Genomic DNA, 10,036 nt, shown 5'->3' with positions numbered 1-10,036 from the left:
AAAAAAATAACCAATAGCTAGACCTGTCTCTCCAAAACCCTCTGGGTGTGTTTGAACTGCCAACCTTTGGGCTAGGAGAGCTTAAACATTTGTACTCCTAATTCTTTACTAACAGAATTTTATTCTCTCACAGTTTAGGAGGCTAGAAGTCCAAATTCAGGGAGCCAGCTCCAGTGGAAGGCTTTCTCTTTCTCTCTGTCAGCTGTGTGGGAAGGTCCTTGTCATCAATCTCCCCCTGGGTGTAGGAGTTTCTCAGGGCAGGGATCCCAGACCCAAAGGACGTGCTCAGCTCCTGTCTCTTCTTTCTTGGTGATAGAAGGTCCCTTTCTCTCTGCTTGCTTCTCTCTGATTTTATCTCTTGTAGATACATCCTACCCCAATCTTACGTCATTAACATAACAAACATAACTTAATCCTCTTTAACATGACCTAATCCTGCCTCATTAGCATAGTGGTCAACTCACGCCCAAATGGGACCATAACTACAGGCACAGAGACTAGGATTCACAAAATGGAGGACAATCAGATCACAAATTGAGGACAACCACACAATACCGGGAATCATGGTCTAGCCAAGCTGACATTCCACATCTTGGCACCTCAAAATTGATGTCCTTGTCATATCTAAAATGCATTTACTCCATCATATCATCCCAAAAGTCTTAATTCAAAGTCCTAAATCTCATCTTCTGCAGCATTTCTCTTCATCTGTGAACCTATGAAATCTAGAATAAAAGTCATTTGCTTCCAAAGTACAATGGTACTACAGGCACAGGGGGGCATTTCCATTACAAATGGAAAGACGGGATAACAGGCACCAAGCAACTCCAAAACTCAGCAGAGCTGGACCATCTGACCAACAACCCTACCTTCCAGACGTGGGTGTTCTTCCCACCCTCTGAATTCTGGCTGGAGAACCCTGGCCTTCAGCTTTGCCTTCCAGTGCCACTGGGAAGGTAACTCCATTCCCTTGGTTCTGGGCAGCCCCATTCTCCCAGTCCATCTGAGTGGTGACCCCACCCCCTTGGCCCTGAAAGGCCCTGTGCTTTTGCACCTTGGTGATGGCAACCCCACCACCTCAGCTTTGGGCAGCAACCGTGTTCCCATTCCCCTTCTTCTCCCTGCTCACTTCTCTCTGCTTTTCTCTCTTGTAGGGTGGTAAAGAGAGTTGACTCAAGATACATTCCACCCTAATCCTACCTCATTAACATAACAAACATAACCGAATCCTCATTAACATGACCTAATCCTGCCTCATTTACATAATGACACATGCTCCCAAAAAAGGGCCATAACCACAGGCATAACTAACTAACCAACCCGTTGCCCATCGAGTCGATTCTGACTCATAGCAACCCTATAGGATAGAGTAGAACTGGCCCATACGGTTTCCAAGGAGCTGCTGGTGGATTTGAACTGCCCACCTTTGGTTAGAAGCCAAGCTCTTAAACACTGTGCTACCAGGGCTCCAACCACAGGCATAGAGTGTAGGATTTACAACACATCCCAAAATGGAGAATAATTAGATCACATAAAGGAGGACAATCACACAATACTGGGAATCATGTCTTAGCTAAGTTGACACATATTTTGGGTTGGCACAATTCAATCCGTGACAGCTAGTGACCTTTGTAATGTTCCGATACATTCAGAAAAAAAAAAGGAATCTGTCAATTCCTGTGGGTTAGTTTCTCTCTTTTAACAGTAGGAATTCAGTTCACGAAGGTGTGGTTTTAAATCATTTCTATAACTATAAACATAGGCATTGTTTCCAAGTATTTACAATGCCAGAATGAAGATTCTTTAGGATGTGTATTCACATATTGGGGGGCATAATAAATACGAGACATATTTCTAGATGCAGAACTAATAGGTCAAAAATGGAATTTTATATTTTTTTAAGGCCAGGTGTTTCTTCTTTTTAATACCATTATACAATGGCAAGAAATATGTATATTTTAAATGTTGATCTTTTATTTTTTTAAGATCCCTCCAAAGATACTATTCCAGAGTAAACTCACAACAGTTTGGTAGAATATGCTCTTTTCCCCACACTTTTCCCAGTCATGTATATTATGAAGTTTTTCAATATTTATCTATTTAAAATTTGAATATCTTTATATATTAATCTTTATAGTCTTAATCATCAGTGAGAATATTTCCAGTGTTTATACGTTGCATTTTTTTTTTTTTTTTTGTAAATCATTTGTTTTTTCTGTGAACTGCCTCTTCAACTTATTAACTATTTTTCTTTGGTTTCATCTTTTTGTTACTAATTAAAAAAATTAAAACTAAGAAAGGTAGACATTCAATTGTGACACTGAATTTCTAGCATTGCCAAACTTTAGAATTTGTTAGTAGTGCTTCTTTAAATGCAGATTCTTTTGAAATATGCGTTTTTTTGTATTTTGTTTCATATTTTTTAAAATTTTCTTGTGACGAAAGTATACATACCGAAACATATACCATATCAATGACCCGTAAATATAAGATTAAGTGACACTGATTACATTCTTCAAATTGTACAATCATTATCACTATTGTTGTTCAAGTCACACCAACATCATTAACCTACACTTGATGCCCACTGAGAAAAATTCTTCACAGATGTGTGAGAATTGGAGCCTTGGTGGTACAGTGGTTAAGAACTTGGCTGCTAACCAAAATGTTGAATTCAAATCCACCCGCTGCTCCTTGGAAACCCTATAAGGCAGTTCTACTCTGTCCTATAGAGTCTCTGTGAGTCAGAGTCCTCTCAATGGCAACTTGTGCGTGTGTGTGTGTGTGAGAGAGAGAGAGAGAACTACAGTTTTCCTGATGAGTTCTACCCAAATCCAAGATTTGGGAACAAACAAAAAAAACCTATTATGCTTTCTTATAGTAGTTGTCATTTTTTTTCAATATTTAAGTATATAATTTATAATTTGTTTTGGTGTAAGTAGTGGAGTAGAGATCCACACTTTTTGCCCCGTAAATGACTAGTCAGTCACCAAATTATGTTTTGATTATATTTTCAATATATGTTTGGATATTTTTTGTGAATCATTTCCTCTCATTGGACTTTTTCTTCACCACCACCCTCCCCCCCAAACCCCTTGCCCCTTTCAGAATTGCCTTGCCTAGTCTCCTGGGCTTGTTTTCCCATTCCTTGTTTGTATAATACAACGGCTTTATTTATCCTACATAACAACTTTTGTGCTTAAAGTTCTTCCATATTAAAAAGCAAATCTCAAAATATATCTGTAAAATAAGTAAGCCAGGCCTGATTAGGTGAGAAAACTATGAAAAACCAAATGAACTTTCCAAGATTTCACAATTGTGTAGTGTTGGACAAAGGATTGGACCATTTAAGTTTGGGACTGTAGAACAAGATGTTTTATTCTATTTCTTTATATTTGTCTCTAAGACTTGTAGTTTATCTCCACAAACATGGTTTGCTTTGAATGTGGTGAGACGTGTCTTTAGGATCAAAACTTGGTAAAGAGTTCTACATATAATGGATATTTCCTACATTCTGTTAATTGATTTGGAGTCCCTCCGTGGCATAGGGTCACTATGAATCTGAATCGACTCGAAGGCAACAGGTTTGGTTTTTCTTTTTGGGTGGCCTAAATGGTTAAGCACTTGGCTACTAACCAAAAGCTTTGCACCTCAAATCTACCCAGAGGCACCTCAGAATAAGGGCCTGGTGTTTTACACCTGAAAGGTCACAGCCAGTGAAAACCCTAAGGAGTGCAATTCTACTTTGACACACATGGAGTCGCCATAAATTGGAAATGACTCTATGGCAAGTTTTATTGTTTCTAATTAATCAATTACTTGGGGACTTCATTTTGGGTCTCTGAGGTTTCTGCACGAGTTTAAGAACTTGGGTCTCTTGGAGAATAAATGGTTTGCCGTGACAAAATTTATCTTTCCCTTTCTTAAAATGAGCAATATCACCAGTGGTTAGGATATGACAATGCTAATCCAGATTTCCTGGGTTCAAACATCAAAGCTCTGTACCTGCACCTTCCTAGATATGGCAATTTACTTGTGTATATGCCTCAGTTTTCCTTTCTGAGGATAATAATAGTGCCAGTTCAGTATTATTGTTGTCAGGGTTAAATGAATAAATAAATGTAAAAAACTTAGAAGACTGCCTTGCTCAAAGGAAGCGCTCCCTTAATGTTGGCTGTTGTTGCTATTGTTTTTGTTATTACTAATATCATTATTTTTGTCTTCAGGTACAGTAGAGATGATGGATGTAACCAATAACAGCCCCCAAAGCCATTTCATCCTTTTGGGGTTTTCTGACCATCCCCATCTGGAGAGAATCCTTTTTGTGGTCATCTTGATTGCCTATCTCCTGACCCTTGTGGGCAACACTACCATCATCCTGGTGTCCCAGCTGGACCCTCACCTCCACACTCCTATGTATTTCTTTCTCACCCACCTCTCCTTCCTGGATCTCAGTTTCCCTACCAGCTCCATCCCCCAGCTACTCTACAATCTTAATGGATATGACAAGACCATCAGCTACACTAGTTGTGCCATCCAGTTCCTTCTATGCCTGGGTCTGGGTGGTGTAGAGTGTCTGCTCCTGGCTGTCATGGCATATGACTGCTTTGTTGCAGTCTGCAAACGCCTACACTACGTGATCATGATGCATCCTCAGCTCTGCCTGGGTTTAGTATCTCTTGCTTGGGTCTGTGGGGTGGCCAACTCTTTGATTATGTCGCCAATGACCCTGTGATTATCCCGCTGTGGGTACCGCAAGGTTGACCACTTTCTGTGTGAGAAGCCAGCCTTGATTTGGATGGCCTATGTCAACTCAGCTGCAGTTGAAGGCATTGCCTTTTTTCTGGCAGTAGGCGTCGTGCTATAACCCTTGGCTTTTATCCTAGTCTCCTATGGCTACATCGTGAAGGCTGTGTTAAGTATCCAGTCAACCTCAGGGAGACATAAAGCCTTCAACACGTGTGGCTCCCATCTCACTGTTAGTCTCACTTTTCTATGGAAACATCATCTACATGTACATGCAACCAGGAACAAGCTCCTCTAAGGCCCAGAGAAAGTTCCTAACCCTTTTCTACAACATTGTCACCTCCCTCCTAAACCCGTTGACCCATACCCTCAGAAACAAAGAGGTGAAGGGGGCACTGAGGAGGCTAATGCTGGGTAACAGGGGGATAGGAAAGGAGTAAGGGCATCTCCTACCTATGAGCCAAGCCTTGACCACAATCTCCATTATGGGCCATTGATGGTGCCCGGAAGTATTGGATCTGGTCTTGGCCTGTGACTCCTCCCTTATTTGTGTTTTCTTGGGTCTCTAAAAGACTTTCAGTTCTGAAATAATACATCTCAATGTGTGAACTGCACAACACATACCACCCCACTATACTCCCTAGATGGTTAATAAAGAGGTCCAAAGAGCAAAGGGAGAAAACTTGTTACAAAGGTGAGTTTCCACCAACATATACCAGAGTGCCAAGTAGGAAACAGGTTTCTTAATCAGACACTTTGGTTTGTTGTTTTTTTTTAATTCATTTGCAGCATTCTGGATGTTTTTTTTTTTTTTTTGTCAGAATGATCATAAATCTTCTACCATCGCTGATCTCAACATGGACTAAGTGTCCCTTTTACATGGTAGCCATCAAACATTGGAATTCACCAAAGTTTGGTGTTTTCTACTTCCTGCTTTCTCATCCAAAGCCTTTCATCAAGTCTTACTATTTATTTTCTACCATTCACCATTAACATCTGGAACTTCTCCCATTCTCTTGTCTCAGATTCTAGATAAACTAAGAAGTTAACTTATAATAATGATACATGGGTCATTAACATCTGAAAGTATAATTATTTCTCAGGTATATTTTATTTTTTTAGAGAGAAGGACCTCGTGTTTGTTAAGTTTCAGCTATGTGCCAGGTGCCTGTGATTCATCTGCTTTTCTCAGCAACTGTCTCAGGTCAGGATGATTACCATTATCTTCATTTTACCCACTTGGAACGTGAGATTTCCTCAAGGTGAACTGATCGAGGAATTAACTCCAAGTTCTGATTCCTAGTTCCTGCTGTTTTTACTGCTTAATGAATATTAAAAAGAATAAAAACGTTTAGCCATTCGATAAGTAGCTATCAAAGATACTTTGGGGTCTAAAGAGCCTGTGTAGCCCCCATTACTTGCATAACACAGTGCAGAGCTACTACCACTTCTTGTGCAAACAAATCACCTAGAGATCTCATTAAAATACAGATTCTGATTCATTTCCTCTGTGGTGGGGATTCTGTTTCTACAAAGCTCCCAGTGGATGACCTTGCCACTGGTCCTCAGACCGCACTTTGAGGTTCAGGTCCAGGAAGTAGATGATCCAACACTTTCTTTATGAGCATCCAGAGGTCAGGTAGATTCTGCAAAAAGCCGAGTTAGCACTCATAAACCAAGGGGGAATAATGGGCAGGAGGGAATGAAAAGCCTGGCTGAGGGGGATCTGTTCTCAGTTTCCTCCATCCCACAGTCTCTTCCTTTCCACCATGGCCTGTATCTATCCTGCCTTCCTAACCCCGTCTCCCCTATACCTCACCTGGGAGAATACTTGCTCAAAGGGCACCAGCCACTTGAGGTCATTGTGGACGAAACGGCCACTGAAAGAGAGTTTCCTGTGCTCCAATTTGACTCTGGTCTAAACATTCAAAACTGTTCTTTTAAATAAGTAATGATGTCGGTGGACTGATGGTGATTAAGGGTGTGAGGGTTACCTATGTTGCAGTTACAGTTTTCTCCTGAGTTAAGAAAAGGAAAGAAAAGAAAAAAAAAAACTCCACAATGGTTCCTAGTATAGACAACTGCTAAAAAGTGCTTTCAGGGATTCTCCCAACCAGTCCTCTTGGACAGAACTCATAGGAAGACCCAAGTGGATCCCATGATGCAGCCCTCTGGGCCCTGAAGTTGCCAGTGTTCCTTCCATCTGAAAAAATGCTCCAGAGAGAATACAAAAGGCTTGCCTAACTCTGAGGTACGAAAGTCATTGTTTTTCAGAGCGGCGAGTGATGCTTTCCCTCTGGATCATCCTCTTAACCTGTCACCAGTAAAAATTGTTCCTCTGAAATTGTGTAAGAGACTTGACTCCCCGTGTCTAAACCAGGATAATATTGACTTTGCCTGAGCCCTATCTTCCCAGAAGATCATGGCAGCTAATAAATACCCCTCCCTTTTGTGTCCTAGGAACAACTAACTGCAGTTAAAAAAAAAAAAAAAACACCCTTCACCATATAACTCAGATAAACCCTCTCTTCTCTCTCCCTCAGGACTCCTATAAGACTTGCAGATGACTCCCTTGTTTAATGGTTCTGTAAATCCCCGGGCCCATTCTTTTTCTTTGGGATATTCCTTACTAAAGAATGTTCTCTCTATTAAATAAATAAAACAATCTGTTGCCATCGAGTCGATTCTGGCAATTCCATGTGTTGCAGAGTATAACTGCTTCATAGGGTTTTCTCGGCCATAATCTCTAGGAAAGCAGATTGCCAGATTGCCAGTAGGTTCAAACCACCAACCTTTGTGTTAGTAGTGGAGCACAAACTGCCTGGATAAAATTGTCCCCTCGATTGTGGGGGACATTTTGTCTTTCATAGCCATGTTTTCTACACCACGTTAAAGAAAGGCAGTTTAAAATAATTTCGGAATGAATTTGTCATTTTTTCTGGTAAATTCAGCATTCTTGTTATTGAGTTTTTAACTTTTTAAATTTCAACCACTTTTATGTGTATAAGCCAATGGCATTAATTATGTCCCCCATCTTGTACAACCATCACCCCTGTTTCCAAATATTTCATCACCCTTAAAAGGAACTCAGTAACCTTAAGTAGTACCTCTCCATTTCCGCCTTCCTACTTGCCTCTGGTGCGTAGTGGTTAAGTGCTATGCCTGCTAACCAAGAGGTTGGCAGTTCAAATCCACTAGACGCTCCTTGGAAACTCTATGGGGGCAGTTCTACTCTGACCTATAGGGCCGCCATGAGTCGGAATCAAGGGCAGTGGGTTTTTGTTGGTTTACTTGCCTCTGGCAGGAGCCCTGCTGGCACAAAGGTTAAGCACTTGTCTGCTAACCAAAAGGTGGGAGGTTTGGACCCACCAGACACTCTGTAAGAGAATTGCAGCCCAGGAAACCCTATGGGACAGTTCTACTCTTTCTGTGAGTCAGAATCAACACAAGGGCACACAACAACAGCAACAAAAACCTACCTCTGTTAATAATAATAAACTTTAGTCTCTATACATTGCCTATTCTGGATATTTCATATAAGTGGGATCATAAAATATACGCCGTTTTATGTCTCACTTATTTACTCAGCATAGTATTTTCAAGGTCCATCCATATTGTAGCATGTATCAGAATTTTATTTCTCTTTGTGGTTGAATAATATTCCATTGTATGTGTAAACTACGTTTTATTTATCCATTCATCCATTGATGGACACTTGGGTTGTTTCTAGATTTTCGACTATTTTGAATAATTCTGTAATGAACATTGGTGCACAAGAATCTGTGCACCTGCTTTCGCTTCTTTTGGGTATACACCTAGAAGTGGAATTGCAGGGTCAGATGGTGGTATTATGTTTAACCTTTTGATGAACCACTCACACAGTTTTCACAGTGGTTTAACTATTTTATAATATCATTAACAGTGGTTGAGGATCCAACGTCTCCGTATCCCCACCAATACATGTTATTTTCTAATTTTCTGATAATAGCCATATTATACACGAGCATGGAATATCTTTCCATTTAGTAAAGTCTTCTTTAATTTCTTTTAAGGATTTGTGTGTGTGTGTGTGTGTGTGTGTGTGTGTGTGTGTGCTTTACGTGAAAGCTTACAGCTCAAGTTTATTTCTCAAACAAAAAGTTATATACGTATTCTTATGTGGCACTAGTTGCAATCCTTATAATGTGACAGTAACTACCCCAGACTGATTTCCAAAGTGTTTGTACCATCATTTTACATTCCCACCAGCAGCGTATGTGTTCCAGTCTCTCCACAGCCTGTCCAGCATTTATTATTCTGTGTTTTTTGGATTAATGCTAGCCTTGTTGGGGTGAGATGGTATCTCATCGCAGTTTTGATTTGCATTTCTGTAATGGCTAATGATCATGAGCATTTCCTCACGTATCTGTTAGCTGCCTGAATGTCTTCTTTGAAGTGTCTGTTCATTTCCTTTGCCCATTTTTTAATTGTGTTATTTGTCTTTTTGTTGTTGAAGTTTTGTAATATCTTATAGATTTTAGAGATTAGACCCTTATTACATATGTCATAGCCAAAATATTTTTCCCATTCTGTAGGTTGTCTTTTTACTCTTTTGGTGAAGTCCTTTGATGAGCATAAGTATTTGATTTTTAGGAGCACCCAGTTATCTAGTTTCTCTTCTGGTGTTTGTGTATTGTTAGATATTTTTTCTATTCTGTTTATGCCATGTATTAGGGCTCCTAGCATTGTCCCTATTTTTTCTTCCATGATCTTTATCATTTTAGATTTTATATATATGTCTTTGATCCGTTTTGAAGTAGTTTTTGTGCATGGTGTGAGGTATGGGTCTTGTTTCACTTTTTTACGGGTGGATATTCAATTAGGCCAGCACCATGTGTTAAAGAGACTGTCTTTTCCCCATTGAACAGAACGTGGGCCTTTGTCAAACATCAGCTGCTCATACGTGGATAAATTTACACCCAGATTCTCAGTTCTGTTCCATTGGCCTATGTATCTGTTGTTGTACCAGTACCAGGCTCTTTTGACTACTGTGGTGGTATAATAGGTTCTAAAATCAGGTAGTGTGATTTGTTCTTCTTCTTCAGTAATACTTTACTTATCTGGGGCTTCTTCTCCTTTCCATATGAAGTTGGAGGTGTGTTTCTTCATCTCATTAAAAAATGTCATTGGAATTTGGATCGGGACTGCATTGTGTCTGTAGATCACTTTGGGTAGAATTGACATTTTCAAAATGTTGAGTCTTCCTATCCATGAGCAAGGTATAATTTTCCAATTATGTAGGTCTCTTTTG

General features: G+C 40.0%; 1 pseudogene; it reads left to right on the top strand.

The window, feature by feature from the left end:
* Positions 1 to 4,240: 4,240 nt before the first annotated feature.
* On the top strand, positions 4,241 to 5,186 carry LOC126074850 (olfactory receptor 2W3-like; annotated as a pseudogene).
* Positions 5,187 to 10,036: the final 4,850 nt, after the last annotated feature.

Source organism: Elephas maximus, chromosome 4 (assembly GCF_024166365.1).
Source record: "Elephas maximus indicus isolate mEleMax1 chromosome 4, mEleMax1 primary haplotype, whole genome shotgun sequence".
In the NCBI taxonomy this organism is placed as follows: domain Eukaryota; kingdom Metazoa; phylum Chordata; class Mammalia; order Proboscidea; family Elephantidae; genus Elephas; species Elephas maximus.
The sequence above is the reverse complement of the archived record's forward strand: the minus strand, read 5'-3'. Positions and strand labels throughout refer to the sequence as shown.